The sequence below is a fragment of the Mus caroli genome, unplaced genomic scaffold, assembly GCF_978045245.1.
Source record: "Mus caroli unplaced genomic scaffold, Mus_caroli_1 scaffold_8, whole genome shotgun sequence".
In the NCBI taxonomy this organism is placed as follows: Eukaryota; Metazoa; Chordata; class Mammalia; order Rodentia; family Muridae; genus Mus; species Mus caroli.
Window position 1 is genome coordinate 83,081,238 of NW_028227263.1, and position 16,233 is coordinate 83,097,470.

The 16,233-nt window shown below is 48.8% G+C and overlaps 1 pseudogene; it reads left to right on the forward strand.

Moving 5' to 3' along the window:
• Positions 1-6,709: 6,709 nt before the first annotated feature.
• Positions 6,710-7,614, forward strand: LOC147002967 (small ribosomal subunit protein uS5 pseudogene; annotated as a pseudogene).
• The last annotated feature ends 8,619 nt before the right edge of the window (positions 7,615-16,233 follow it).

The window sequence follows — 16,233 nt, forward strand, 5'->3', positions numbered from 1 at the left end:
GCATTTGGGGGTGGGGTGGGGATGTACCAGTGATACTGAAATTAAGCCAGTGGGGACCATGAGAAACATATTAGTATCCTCTTAACCTCATCTGGAGGACAGATCAAGGTGAGAATCTCTGCCTTTGAAGAGATGGCCCCAGTTCTGTTCTATGGGCAAATCCAGGTGAGAGGCGCCTATAACAGAAGAAAGAGAACCTTTCCTCTCTTCCCAAAACCTAAATAATGGCTTCAGGTCATGTGATATGCATTGATGTAAACTAGTGTTAGCTGTCCTGTCACGTAGAAGGGATTGGGACCCCAGTGCACCTCAGCTAATGAGAAAAGTACAAGCCTTGGCCAAACAGAAGCTTTGAAAGTTTCTGGCAGATGGAAGGGGAGAGGAAGGTACAGATTGCTCCAGGAGAAACAGAAAGGGCAATTCCTCTTCCTTAGCATCTCCATGACCTCATGAATGTTCATATTGTATATAATGATACATGCATATGTTATATATATATTTAGATCTAGATTACACCTGTGGTGACATGTTTGAAGTTCACCACATCTGAAGTGGACTTAAGTACCTAAAGTCTAGAGAGCCACAAGCATAAAAAAGAAAAAAAGTATAAGAGGATGGTAGTATTGAGCTATTTTTTTTTCTTCAATATCTCTCTGGTGTAACTGAAAGGTAAATTCAAAAACCAGGATACCAGGCTGGAGAGATGGCTCAGAGGTTAAGAGCACTGACTGTTCTTCCAGAGGTCCTGAGTTCAATTCCCAGCAACCACATGGTAGCTCACAACCATCTGTAATACCACCTTACTAAAAGTGAATCCAAACTGCATCCATAACATAATGCAGCATTATCATAACCTGTGTGCATGCTGTGAAAGCACGAGGCTTCATAAGTACCCGTTCAACCTTAGAGAACACACAAGACAGTCTTTGTACAGCTCACGAAATCATCAGCCAGAACTATGCTTTTGAACTAGTGTATGTAGCAGATACAAGCAGCATCATTTTGGCTATAAATATAAAGATGGCCTTGTAGGTAGTGACACACCTACAGCCTCCTCTAGAAAGTGGCTAAGGAAGCCCTGTCAGAACTCTCATATTGGAGTTATTGATAGAAAGTCCTGCCTGTCCTTTCCAGAACCCATTAGATGCTTTTACTACAGACGTCTCCATATCATGAGATAACTAGTAACCTATGCTGGAGATGGTTTGCACATTAGCTGTCCTTAAGAGAGACATCCTTTACTATTGGGCTGTTGTTGCTCTCTTTTCCTTGTCACAGAATCAGTGCCTAGCCTGGTTGAGAACAGGGTTTGGGGGATATTTTGAGATAACCATGTTTGGGTTTCAAATGGGAGGGCCAAATCCCATTTTCAGAGCCAGTTTCTGCATGAGTAGTACTCACAATTTGCTAACAGAACCTATGTTCTGCTCCTCCCCTCACCGTTTCTGCATCAACATGTTCTTCAAGCCTCTGGCTGGTTCTGTCCTATCAGAGACCATATTGTGGATGGTTGCTCAAGAAGGAAGAAATCCCAGATCTCAATGGGGCCTTGCGTGGCACAGGAAAAGGGATTGATGAGCCAGCCTTTGGTCATGGGGCACAGAGAGGGCCTCAGAGGTCAAGGAGGATAGATTGTGGGGACAGAGGTATGGAGGAAGGAGGCCATGTATATATATATATATATATAGAGAGAGAGAGAGAGAGAGATGGGGTGGTTATGGCGCAGCTGATGAAGTTAGACAGAGAGGGAGCTTATCTGACAGATAAGCTCTAGGGAATTAGGTTTAGAAATTAGATCTAGTAAAACCCCTGCTGTGGAGAGGACCAGAGAGCAGGAGGGGAGCAGACATCAAAGGAGGCTTGGAGATAAGGAACTCTATTTACCATTCCATTGGAGGGAGGAGTTGAGGTCCTGCAAGATGGTGTGGTCCAACATGACAAATTTAGGCCAGCACTTTCAGTTATCAAGGGGAGATCTTGATTCAGATGATGATCCAAAATTGAAATGCAGTTGTTCGAATATATATGATGATAGGCCAAAGGCCTCTCTTTGGGTATAGAGAGACTGTTACTCACGATATAGGTCGGAACAATGGGAGCTAGTTTCCTGCTTGAGGCATCCTTCAAATCTGGAAATATCACAGAACAAAGTTTCTAAGAGTTTCTCAGATATTCCCAAGGGAATATTCGGGAAGAAACCTGTCCCCTCCCAGGACCCCCCTCCCCCGACCCTCCTCCCCCAAAACTAAGTTGAAGTCCCCAGGCACCGTGGGGATCATGAAGCCCCTACTTGTGTGCTCACGAGGGAGAATGGCGGTGGCATGTGTGGCCGGAAGTGGGACTAGAGAACAATTGAGAGAATGGGTTTACCACAGACAGAGTAACAGTGGCTTTCAGAAGATTAAGAAGAAAGGAAATGGGAGATTGTAGAGGGAGTTTAATCCAGCATTATGGCTACAGACACTCTTAGCACACATCTTTAATCCCAAACAATGAAGTTAAAGTTAGTTTGTAGAAGGAAGCACCCATGTTTGAAAGTGATGTCAAATTGAAAGGAAGACGAAGTGACAAGTCAGAGAAAGATTTGACCGAATAGGATCTGCCCTATTCTCACGAGAACAGAAACAAGAGGCTACTCAAGAGAGCAGTGCAGAAAGAGGAGAGAGGGCAGTTTTTACCAGGACAATTATTTAGAAACAGGTTGCAGAGAAAGAACAAGCTAGACCCAGGAGAAGACAGAACAAGCCAGAGAATCAGAAGGAGCCAGAAGGTTAGAACAGATTGCCCAAGGTAGTATGAGGCCAAGGGGAGAATTCAGGAGAAGCTGAAAGAAGCCAGTTTGAATCAGTTGGTATGGGGAATTTTGAGACAGAACAGCTTAGATGGCCAGCCAGCCAGACTTCAGAAAGAACTAGAAAGGGTGAACTTATTCAACAGCAAGTCTCAGAGGCTGAAAAAAAATCCTGGCCTAGACAAAATTGTACAGAGGCTAGAAGCTTCCAGGACTAGGCCTGGGTTAGCAGACAGAGGCAGCAAGCCTTGGAAATGACAATTAGAGGAGAGTGAAAGTGACTTTTATAAAAGGAGGTGGAGAAAAGAACCTGGTGGAGGAAGGGTCCTGGTTTCGTTGGATTCATAAGGAAGCCCTTCCTGGGTTTCTATATCGAAGTATAAGAAATAAACAGCCTGGGGGAATGAAAGGATGAGAACTTGGATCCACCTCTGTAGAGAGTGGACCCTTTCTGGTCTGAGAGGTGTCGTCACCCCAAGATCCTACCTAGGGTATGGGAGAACTTCTCACTATGAAATACTGTGTGTCATCAAAGGGGTAACAACAGCTGTGGATGTAGCTCATTGGTAGAGCTTTGTCAAGCATGAAGACCCTGGTTCAAGCCCCAGATAACAATAAAAACCACAACAGTGAAGATTTGGCATACCCGAGGATATATTAAGTTAAAGGAAAGGGAAGAGAATGGAGGGTCAAGATTAAGATCAAGCCAGGCAACATTCTCCAATGCGCCCGCATGTGTGTGTGTGTGTGTGTGTGTGTGTGTGTGTGTGTGTGTATGTGTGTGTGTGTTGGGAGACACTCAAGGCTCCACCCCTAGCTGGAGAGCTATGGGCAGCTGATGGCCGCTGGGAAGGAAAGTTCTTCTCCTGGTGATGTAGCACTATTCCAGCCGACTCCTTACATGCACATAAGGGCTTGTCAGCTGGGCTTGGGCTATAGAATAAAGATAACTGAGCAAGCCGCTGGAAAGCAAACTGGGAGGCAGTGTTCCTTTCCTTCAAGGTCTCTGCTTAAGTTCCTGCCTTGGCTTCCCTTGATGATGGACTGTGACAAGGAACTGTAAGCCAAATAAACCCTTTTCTCCCCAAGACGCTTCTGGTCAGAAGGTTCTGTTAGAGCAATAGAGAGTAAACTAAAAGAGCATGGTAATAATTCAACCGTCTTATGTATGTATCTCTGTGCATTTCAGCATTTTCACAGACACAACCATCACTATAGAACACACGCAGAAGGAAACCATGCATGCTTCAGTTAGCACCCCGTGTACCTCCCTGGATTTGCATCTCTGAGTATTACAGTGGAATCCTAGAATGTGTCCTTGAGTGTCTGGCTGCTGCTGAGTAACACATTTCCAGGGTCATCCAGTGGTAGCACGTTAGAACCTCATCCTTCTTTATGGCCCAGTGATCATGTTTGTGTGGTCATACAGTTAAAAAGAATACACAGAGTAACTGGTGGGTGTTGGGTTGTTTTCTGCTGGGGCTGTTAGGAGTGGAATTGTGAGAAAGTTCCTGGCACACGTTTGTGTGGGCACAGTTCACTCCCTATGTACATACCTGGGCATGGACTTACTGGGTCATGTGGTAACTCTGTTTGAAGAGTTCCCAGACAGTTTTAACCTGACCCGTTCCCACCCCATGAACAGTGTCTGTGGGGTCCTGCCCTCCTCATGCTTCCCAGCACCTTCTGTGGCCCACTCTTTTGAAGTATCACCCTAATGGATAGAAAATGATCCTTACTCTGGGTTTGATCTATTTTTTCCCCCTGAATGTGGAGGCTTGCACTTTATCTACAGTTTTTTTTTTTTTTTTTTTCTTTTTTGAGACAGGGTTTCTCTGGATAACCCTGGCTGTCCTGGAACTCACAATGTAGACCAGGCTGGCCTCGAACTCAGAAATCCGCCTGCCTCAGTCTCCCGAGTGCTGGGATTAAAGGCGTGCGCCACCACGCCCGGCTTATCTACAGTTTTAATATCAAGTTGTACTTAGTAATATATATAAAAAAATAGCCTAATAAGATTAATTGAAAACTGGGTGAGAGTCCTGCACGTTATGTTTCTGGATGGCAGTAGATCCAGCATCCTAATCTCAGGGTCATTGTTGAGGGATCCCCTCACCTTCCTTTTGACACTTAAGAGCCATTGCTGCATGTCTGCCTAGTTGCTGGGGTGCCTGAACACCTCCAGCAAGCCACTCAGAGGAGACAAGTCTGAGGATCTGTGGCCCAGAACAAAACGTCGCACTGGGCTTTGTGGTCTGGCCAGAATAGCCAAGATGGTACAGCTCTCCAAAGGGAATCTCATGAGGGCAGATGGCCACAGATTTTTCCCGCTACTGTCACAGCATCTCTGCTAATGGCAGCAGTAGCAGGTGAGCTGCGGTGGGCATAGCTGAGGCAGGGGGTGAAAGCCCAGCCTCCTGTGTGGATCTGAGGTCCAGGGATGAATGCTTCAGGAGAGAAAACTCTGCCCCAGAATGTTACAGGTCAATAAAACAGCCGCTCTCAGTCAATCCTCGGTGAAACAACTCCTGCCCTTTATTTCATGTGGATAGGGACCTTATAAATATTTGGGGGGGGGGGGGGTAGGGTGGGATCCAGGGGTAAATTCTTCCCATTGGTTCAGCCTGAGATGTTAGGGGTGCTCTATGTGCATGGGGAAGGACTTCAGGTGCTGTCCCTATGTCACTGATTGTCATGGCCCTCTTAATGGGGGTGTCCTGGTTATGTGTTCTAGGACAGGTAGAGCTTAGCAGGGAGCTGGTTCCACGCCTACTGTTCTCAAGTGTGAGACTCCCTGTGGTTTTGAACCTGCTTCAGCCTTACCAGCTCTCCTATCTTGTGGCATGGTCTACCGGCCCTGGGCATCTGTCTTGGGAACCAACCATCGTGTCTCTCCATCCTGTGCCCAGCCTTGGAGAACAACCTCTGCTCTCCTATTCCACAGCTCCTGTTCTGCATGCATGAATGTCCTTCCCCACACTCTCATCTGCCTGGGTATGCAGAATATTCCACTGATCCCCAAGCCTCACAAAAGACTGGAGTGGAAGAGATACCATTTAGGCCTCCTGCCTAACATGCAGAGTGTGGGAGTGGATGCAGGGTGATTTTCAAAGCACTGGATCCTATAGTTTCACTAGAATGTGTGTCCAAGAGGACTGGTGAGCACGACTTGCACCCAGAGCTAGGTATTAGGGACCCACAGAGACTCTGGAGCATCCTGCCATCCTGTCCCTGCTGCTGTACATCTGCCCTGAGTATTCTCAGATACCCAGATACTTGTGAAGATGCTGCCTGTTAGGAACAAATGACCAGGACTCAGACTAGCAATGTAAAGCAGCTGCAGACAGTGTCCCTAGGAGGGAAAGAGCCATCCAGAGGACGTTAGCCACCTTCTGTCTCAGCTGACAGGAGGGTTGGGAGATGGTTCAGGGGCGAAGGGACTTTTGAGTAGAGTTGCAAACTTCTGTAGTGGACTGCCAGAGTGACTTGTAACCCCTCTCCTGCCATATAGAATAGGAAGAGCAACAGAACAATTGAGATGGCTCAGCCTCTGGCTGGAGGCTGGGTGGGGTTGTTAGAGTTCTAGGCACTGTCAGCTGAGAATGTTGTCAAAGTCATAGAATGGTTCTCCAGCAATGAGCAAAAAGCCTCCATTTAACTATGCCAAACGTAACATGTGTGTCTTGCTTAAGACAGTCTGGCTCATAGCCGGGCGTGGTAGCACACGCCTTTAATCCCAGCACTCGGGAGGCAGAGGCAGGCGGATTTCTGAGTTCGAAGCCAGCCTGCTCTATATAGTGAGTTCCAGGACAGCCAGGGCTACACAGAGAAACCCTGTCTTGAAAAACCAAAAAAGCTTCTTCTTCTTCGGGAAAACACCAAATGGCGGATGACGCCGGTGCGGTGCAGCGGGAGGGCCCGGAGGACCCGGGGGCCCAGGATTAGGAGGCCGCAGCGGCTTCCGCGGAGGATTCGGCAGCGGTCTTAGGGGCCGCGGTCGTGGCCGAGGCCGTGGCCGTGGTCGAGGCCGCGGGGCTCGTGGAGGTAAAGCTGAAGACAAGGAGTGGATCCCCGTCACCAAGCTGGGCCGCCTGGTTAAGGACATGAAGATCAAGTCCTTGGAGGAGATCTACCTGTTCTCCCTGCCCATTAAGGAGTCTGAGATCATTGACTTCTTCCTGGGTGCGTCTCTAAAGGATGAGGTTCTGAAAATCATGCCAGTGCAGAAGCAGACTCGGGCTGGCCAGCGGACTAGGTTTAAGGCTTTCGTCGCTATTGGGGACTACAATGGTCACGTTGGTCTTGGTGTTAAGTGCTCCAAGGAGGTTGCCACTGCCATCCGAGGGGCCATCATCTTGGCCAAGCTTTCCATCGTCCCTGTGCGGAGAGGCTACTGGGGGAACAAGATTGGCAAGCCCCACACTGTTCCATGCAAGGTGACAGGCCGCTGTGGCTCTGTGCTGGTGCGTCTCATCCCTGCCCCCAGAGGCACTGGCATTGTCTTTGCTCCTGTGCCCAAGAAGCTCCTGATGATGGCCGGTATAGATGACTGCTACACTTCAGCCAGAGGCTGCACTGCCACCCTGGGCAACTTTGCTAAGGCCACCTTTGATGCCATCTCCAAGACTTACAGCTACCTGACCCCTGACCTCTGGAAAGAGACTGTCTTCACCAAGTCTCCTTATCAGGAATTCACTGATCATCTTGTGAAAACCCACACCAGAGTCTCTGTTCAGAGGACCCAGGCTCCAGCTGTGGCTACTACATAAGGATTTTGTACAAGAAAAATAAAAGAATTAAGTCTGCTAAAAAAAAAAAAAAAAAAAAAAAAGAAAAAGAAAAACCAAAAAAGGTTTGCACAGCACAAAAGCTACTTACCATGTGCTCCTTGGACATTGCTCTTAGACCAGCATCAGTGTGACACAGGTGAGCAAGGCTTTATAAAGCAAAAACATTTGGTAGGTTGAGTTTAAAAGATTAAGGAAGAACTTAGCCTTTATGGTTATAATTTTAATGACTGATATATTCACAAAATCTTTGATGCTAAATACAATCAGGTCAGAATCATGTGCACATATCCCTCTGAAGATACCAAAGCGGAATGAACATGTTGGAGTGAGGTGTCAGGGATTTGGGCTGGGACTCAGGCTCCTGGGCTAGGGAGACCCCAGGCTGACTTGGTCACAGCAGCCTGTCTGGTTTTGTTTTGGGCCTTTTGAAACAGAGGCTCAGGTGGCCCTGGCTGGCCTCTACCTTCCAAGTGCCAGGATTACAGGTATGTACCACCACAGCTTCTCTAGCTGGGCCTTAAGTCTGATGGTAGGACAGATGAAGGGATCATTTATAAATGTCACCCATAGCCTATTCCCACAGCTCAGAATGACACCCATCCTGCACATCCTGAGCACATAGGTACAAGACCCTGTGGCCCTCTGAGGACAGGTTTGTCCCCGTCTCCTTTCTTACTCCCACCCAGCCTCCTGGCTTGTGGTAGAGACTGCACTAGGAAGCAGCATCCTCCCTCAGAACACTCCCCCACCTTGCTGACTGCTCTTCACCTTTCCCCTGCTCAGCAGAGGCCTTGGACCTCATAGGTGAGCCTGGGGCTTCTCCCTTTCCTTTCCTATCAGTCAACAGCTTTCTGTGGCTGTTGGTTTGTTTAACTGGTTGGGCTAGTTACGATTCTTGTCATCGCTGGGGCTGTAACCGGACTTTTGGCTACTTTGTGAGTTCTTTTTTTCTTCTTCCCTTCTCCACCTCTCTTCTTCCACCCTTTCAACCCCCTAACACTAGGTAGGAGAGAAACAAGGGTAGAGGGGAAAGTGGGTCGCAATAGCGTTTGACTACTTCCTGCAGATCAGGGAGTCAAGTTTCTTGGAGCAAGTTTGAACTTTGCGGACAGGAAATCTAATTTCTTCTCATCCCTTTGCGCAGGACTACAGCAAACAACAGCAATCAACTACCAACTGGCCAACCTTCTTTCGAAGCCCCAGAATTCCAGACATCATACACTCATAAAAACTATCTGTAGCTAGCAAAACCATGCCTCTGCTAAAAGCGTTAGTCAAATCATAGTCATCTGCTGTGAAACAGCCCCATATCCCCACACCTGGATTAAAACAAAAACTATACCCATAATATTTGTGTGGTTTTTAAAAAGATTTATTTATTTATTTAATGCATACGAGGATACTGTAGTTGTCTTTAGACTCACCAGAAGAGGGCATCAGATCCCATTACAGATGGTTGTGAGCCACCATGTGTTGCTGGGAATTGAACTCAGGACCTCTGGAAGAGCAGTCATCAGTGCACTAACTCTGAGCCATCTCTCCAGCCCTTGTTTTTGTTTTTGTTTTGTTTTTTAAGAAGCCAAAATTCCCACTACATTGGGCCAAACCCTCAACATAAGCAGCATGTGTTTGCTGGGCATGGTGGCGCACGCCTTTAATCCCAGCACTTGGGAGGCAGAGACAGGCAGATTTCTGAGTTCGAGGCCAGTCTGGTCTACAAAGTGAGTTCCAGGACAGCCAGGGCTATACAGAGAAACCCTGTCTCAAACAAAACAAAACAAACAACAACAAAAAGAAACATGTGTTTTTGTTCACAGTTTTGAGCCGGTTGGTCATGGGGAAATGGAGCAGGAGGTGGCTGGTCACAGTGCATCTGCAATCACAATGCAGAGAGTGATGCTTGTGCTCAGCTCCTGTTCTCCTTTTTATGCAGTCCAAGCCCCCAGACCACCACATTCAAAGTGGCTCTTCAAGCTTCAACCAAGCCCTCGAAAGTACCTCCAGAAGCTAACCTAACAAAGCCAGTTCCTCACAGCCTTGCCTCCAAGCTGGTTCTAGACCCTGTTAAGCTGCTAATATTCATTAACCATCACACTATCTTTTGCTTTTGAGACAGGATCTCCTGTAGCAGAGCCTAGCCTGTAACTCTATGTAGTTAAGGATGATCTTCGATTCCTCATTGTTCTACCTCTGAGTCCTGAGTGCTGGGACTTAAGGCCTGTGCCCTAAATGCCTAGTTCGCTGCCATGCATTTATCTTCTTGTGGCGAGAGTTTCCTCTTACATCTGTGTACCCTAGTGCCTCCCATGTGGAAGTTTTCTGCTACCTTTGTAGGTGATCAGGACACTCATGGAACACACGGGTCGTGTGGGAATCACTGGCCTCTAGTGAGAATGCCTAGGCTCACTAACTTACCTGGATAACACAGCTTATCAGAAGGAAAGCTGGGGCCCATGACTCATGAAACCTCAGCCTAGACCCGTGGCCATGGCTGGGAGGGTAGGTTAAAGAAGGTGCATTGTCAGCGAGTGTGGGATCAGTCCTTGCCATGGTCCAAAGGGCTGTCTCCAGGACAGGTCAGGTGGAAAAATTCCTGCCAGGGTTGTTTGGAGGTGGGCTCTCTGGAAGGTAACGAGGGTGAGATGAAGTCATGAGGGTGTGGCCCCCATTAGTGGCCTTACAAAGAGAGGAAGAGAGAACCAAGCTAGTCACTCTTCTCTCATGAGGATGCCCTACTGTGCGATGGTGCAGCAAGCTAGCCTTCACCAAATGCTAATGCACTACCTAGCCTTGAGAACTGAAAGGTGGATGTAATGGCTATTCCTGGTTGTCAAATTATATGATATCTGGAATGAACTATAATCCAGAACTGGAGGGCTCACCTGTGATCCAGATCTTGAGACTACAAGATACAAGCTTCTGATCTGGATCTTGGCATGGACATCCCTGAGGCACAGTGGCCATGAAAAGCTTAGGCCCAGGAGACTGAGGCAAGGAGATCTCTGAGTTCAAGGTGAGCCTGGGACCAAGCAAGTGCCAGATCCAGGCGTGGTAGTACGCACCTTTACTCTGGGCCACACCTTCTACAGGAGACCTACATAAGGACTTTGGAAGAAAGACTCACTCTTCTTTGCTTGCATTTACTTGCCAGCACATCTGGTGGAATCTACTTCTACAGAAGACCAGCTGAAACAACTAGCCTCATGGGCTTGAGCAACTTTCCCATTCACAGCTGATTATTGTTGGGTTAGTTGGACTACAGACTGTCAATCATCACAACAAATTCCCTTAATATAGAGAGACATTCCATAAGTTCTGTGACTCTAGAGAACCCTGACTAATACAGTGGATAACCCTCAATTTTTTTTTTAAGATTTATTTATTTTATTTATGAGTACACTGTCGCTGTCTTCAGACACACCAGAAGAGGGCATCAGATCCCATTACAGATGGTTGTAAGCCACCATGTGGTTCCTGGGAATTGAACTCGGGACCTTTGGAAGAGCAAGCAGCCAGTGCTTTTAATGGCTGAGCCATCTTTCCAGCTCCCCCCTCCCCACTCCCAATTATTTATCATCTATCCAGTTTCAGTTATTTTGTTATAGTGGCAAAAATAGAGTAAGTAGCCCTCAGGGTGACTCAGGGACAATAAGTATTATTCCAAGGGAGGAGGCACAAAGATACAGAAGCCCAATAGAGGGCTCAGGGGAAGGGAAGGTCTGTGGGTTTCAGAAGCAAAGGGGAGATCTATCAGGGGACACTGGACACAGAGAGGGTGAGGGACTTCAGGAAAGCGGGCACCTCGATGGCTTGGTTCACACTGAAGCATGCTGGTGGGAGCTGGCCTGGGGGTCCTGCCCACATAGGTATTAAAGGTGAAACTGGAAAGAGGGTCATGGCTCCCAGGCAGTGGCTTTTGAAGGCAGATCTGGGTCTGCACTGTAGAAGCTGCCTGGCATTCTGGGTCTGGTGGGTCAGGGTGGCAGTCTCCTGGTCTGCTTCATCTCAGAGCTTCTGCTACCTTTGAACATTAAGGAATGGAGGCAGGGAGACTAATCTGAGACTGAGACACAGCCTGATTGTGAGCCCGCTTTAGAAGGGGTCTGAGCCTGTATACCTGCATACCTAAGTCCCTGTACTCTGGAGGGGAACATTTAGACAGGACATTCAAGGTTAGCTGGTGTGTACAGGCAAAAGAGTTACTGGGAACCATTGTAGCAGTTCTTGGTGGGAGAAGCCCTTGGGTTGCAGGGCTCAGGAGGAAAAGAAGACAGGCCTGGGTGATGGAGATGGAATTCAGGAGCCAGGGGGTCCCATATATGGCTGCATCAGCATCTTTTGGGCAGCTTGCTGAACACACGTTCTGATTTTACAAACCCAGGAAGGAGCTAGAGTGTTTCTTGGGTGCTGGGTGCTGCTACTGACACTTAATGCTATAAACTATCTTTATGCCTTTTCCCTTTCTTTCATGAAGAAAGAAAGGAGCCGTGGACAAGGCCAGTTGAGCCTGTAGGGTGTAGTTTGGGGTGGGGTGACCTTGACATGCTTCCTCCTTAAAAAAAAAAACAAACCTCAGAACTCTTGTTTGTTTGTTTGTTGTTTGTTTTTGTTTCTCTGTTTTGTTTTAAGTACCCAGAGTGCCTGTGGGCCTCTGACAAGGCTCTTTGTCCTGGACTCCCCTTTGGCCTTGTTACAGTCTAATGGGCCTTCCTGGAAGTGGAGCTGGGTCCTTAGTCCTGTCCAGATGTCCCTGTCCTGGAGAGTGCCGGGCCAGGAGAGGGCAGGGTGAGGTGATTGCTAGGAAGGGAAGTACACCCCGTCACAGTCAGCCTCTTCAAGCCGATTTAGGAATGTCAGGAGGGGAGGGGAGGCAGGTACCGTAGAGGGGTTTCTGTTAGAGACTTTGGACCTCACGTGGAGGGCAGAGTGACCCAGGGGTTCCTCCGGGTTCCCACACGTGCGGTAGACGGCCCCTGTGGTCTTGCTGTATGGTTGTGGCACGTAGTGTTCCGAGCCCGAAAGCAGTTAGGGACAGGTGTTCAAGCCTACAAGAGGTGTGGTGTGCCCTTCTTAGCCCGAAAGCATAGGAGATGGGTACCGGATCTCAGAAGCAGAGGAACCCGACCCTTCTCTCCCTACAACAACCGAAGGGACTCAGCCGCCTTAAAACGGGCGGGGCCCCGTGACGTCATCGCTCGAGGGAGGAGCGAGCTGTTTTCCGGAGCCACTTCCCACCAGCTCTTCTGTGGTGGGTGGTTCCTGGGCCTGCTTCTAGTTTAGGGCAAAGTCTTGATTTTCTAGCTCCAAGAGCTACTAGCAAATCACTTAACACCGTCAGGCACTGTTCTCTCATTTATGAAATAAATGCATCTGTTTATAGCTCTAGAGGAGCTAATGTATGTGCAGTACAAGGCTGACCTTTGTGCACGCACCATCGCCTTTGACACCGTTTTAATTTTTAAAATTAAAATATTCTCCGTGTATGGGTGTTTTACCCGCATGCGTGTCTGTTGCCAACTAAGGGTACTTGATCTTTCCGAACTGGAGTTACAGACGGTTTTGAGCCATCTTTTCTGGGATACGACTAATGTTCTCTGGAAGCAATCAGTGCCCTTAATTGACATCCCTCCAGTCCTATCACCATTTTTTTTTTTTTTTTATGGACCGTATCCAGTGGCCAGCATCTCCTGGCAATCCTGAATGCTGACGGATGAGGGTTGCAGATGGAGTGGAAGGATGCAGAGCACATGAGTAGATGTGGAGTCTGTCGACTTCTAAAGTGACGAGGTCTCATCCCCTCCATTTCTCCCATCTTTCTGGGGTGGGCCTCAGCCTGAGGAGCTAGGGCAAACTAGCCTTCTGAGGAAAGCATCACCTTGGTGCTGTTCTCTTGGCTGACCTCAAGTTTTCCTCCATCTGCATAGTACCAGTGGGCCCCGGAGCCCATAATTAGACTAATGAGGTGTCTGTTGCGCACACGTCTGTGCCTAGGCTCCACTCTGATGGCTACCCAGTAATTTGCCTGATCTCTCGGATAAGTCCTTTGCCTGGACAGGTTCCCACCACAAAGTGCCCCATCTCAAGGGTGGAGCCTGTAATTGCTGCTGCTTTGCACGCTCTATTTTCCTACCTGCCCATGGCCCTGAGAGTGAGTCCTCAGGGGCCCGCCATCACATCAGGGGAACCCACTAAGCCAAGGGACGGGGCTGTGCAGGAGATGTAATAGACCATATGAACTGTCTGCTATTTGAAGGCATGGTGGAAGAGGCAGCCAAACCTAGCCAGCTGTTGATCTTTTGGTACTGTGAAAGGAGTGGTGGGTATCTGGGAGATGCTCTGTCTGTGGGTCTGTCCCTCAGTGTTCATCCATGCTCATTTACAGTACCTTGTTCCAGGGCTTTGGGGCCTTTGTCTCTTCTAGATCTCTCTAAACACCTTGGTTTTTGAGCCGCAGCACCACAACCACAGCCTGCGAAGAGTGGGTGTTGGTGTTAAAACAGGACCATTGGCCCTGGAGAGTCTAAGTAGGAGGCTGCCTGTGGCCTACAAATGAGAGGCAGTGGGCAGCCGGGTACCATTTCCAGCTTTCCTATCCAGGCAGCCCCAGGCATTCCTGGGCTGGAAGAGCTGGCAGCCCTGGCAGCTGGGTGCCATCCATATGGCTCCCTTTGATCTACTCCAAGAACTGGTGATGTCACCGGGTGGCTTTTCATTGAAGATGGCACCAACAGCTCATCCTTGCCTGGGTAGTCAACCCTGGCTATGGAGGTCCTCACCCTGTTTTCCTTTAGAGAGTGCCACTAGTCACCTCAGGGGATCAGGAACAGATGCAACTATAAGAAGCCCCAGCTAGGCTGTGTGTGTGTCCACCCCCTTCGGAACTGAACTCACCTGAAAACAAGGGCTCCTCTGCTCCAAAGGATTTAGTGGGCGTGGAGTCTGCCTTTCAACATTGCCAAACCACCGCATAATCCCCTCAGATTCCCACAGCCATCAGGCCCACGCAGGGGCCCAGTGATACCTTGACACCCACTGCTCCAGGCCCAGGCCTGTTTCTTTCATTCCCAGAGGAGGTCCGGGGGCGCTGGAACCTGTGCTGCCTTCCAGCGCTGGGTGTGCCCTGAGTCAGAGCTGGCTCACACTGGGTGGTTAGAAGCACCAGAATGCTGTCCTTGGAGGGGCACAGGAGCACTAGCCACTGGGAGGCAGGTTCTGTAACTCAGGGGCTTTGTGTCCACGGGGACCACGAGGAGGGGCTGGCAGCCTGTCACACTGGGCTTCACATCTCCCTGCCTTATGCTCTCACAGGCCCCTTGACTCGTTGCGGTCAAGCCTCTGTAGTCTCCTTTGAACTGAGACTATGTCCTTCATTCAGGGGATCTACACTGAGCTGCCTAAGGTGGGGGGTGAATCAGATTTCCAGGATAGCATCCTCGATGCTGGAGGGGAATCACAGAGGCAGACATCAAGAGGTTCAGGACCAAGAGGGGACCCAGAACCCCTAATTTTAGAGCCTGCCAGACATGGGTCCTACTCTCTCCTTCCAACCCCTCCTCCTCCTCTCTGCTTGAGCCTTCATGAGGCTCAGCCTTTGGGCTTTGCTACTTCCAAGGACTTCAGGAATCCAGGGAGTGCAGGCATCCAGGCTGGGGGTGGGGGATGGAAAAAAGCCCCACCTTCACTTTCAGGCCTGCATTTTACCTGGGGATGGGCTGAGAAGTGCATGCACATGTGTGTTCACGTGTGTATGTAAAACAGGAGACATTGCCTTCTACCTTGTTTGAAGCAGGATCTCTGTTGTTCGCTCTCCATACAGCATACCAGGCTAGTCTGCCCAGGGACTGCTTGAGAGTCTGCCTGTCATCTCTCTGGAGGGGCTTGAGAATTACAGATGGGGTCTGGGGTCCTCTTGTATGAATGGGAACATTCTACCCACAGAGACATCTCCCAGCATTCCCCTCTGTTTTAGATAAGATGGTCTGACACAATCTTCCTATCTCATCTAATTCTGCAGTAAGGAATCATACAAATGTGTACCTTCATGACTAGCTTTGATTTTAGCCCATGGTGGATTTGGGGTCTTCTGATTAGGGGTGCTCACCCCTGAACTTTCTAGTCAGATAGAACCATGGTGAATGGTGCTAAAGATACATCTCATCTTCTTCTGCTATAGCAGGGAGGATGAATGACTGACCCAGATTCCCTGCCTAGCACCTACAGGGCAGTGTGACATGGCCATCATTTAAGTGACACCATTAGATGACTTGTCCAAAGGAGATACTGTGCCGGCTCCCCAGGGCAATTAGATCCCACCTATTCTGACCTGCAGAGTTTTGCTCTTTTCACTATTGTCCACTGGGTCTGTCTGCTGCCCCCTGCTGGGTGGCACAGTCATGTTGGTGAGCACAAACCTTCTAGCCAGTTGATGCATCCAGATCAAAAATCTTTCCACACAACAACAACAACAACAAAAAATAATAATAATTGGGCCTGCTTGCCTTGAAGCAGGGATCCTGTGGCGGCTTTGCAGGGACTACCTGCAAGAAGGCGGAGCCGGGCACTTCTTTGTATAGACAAAGTGACTGTGTTTGTTTTGCAGAGGAGAAAACAGAGGCTCAGAGATGGAGGGTTCATCATGCTAATGGATGCCCT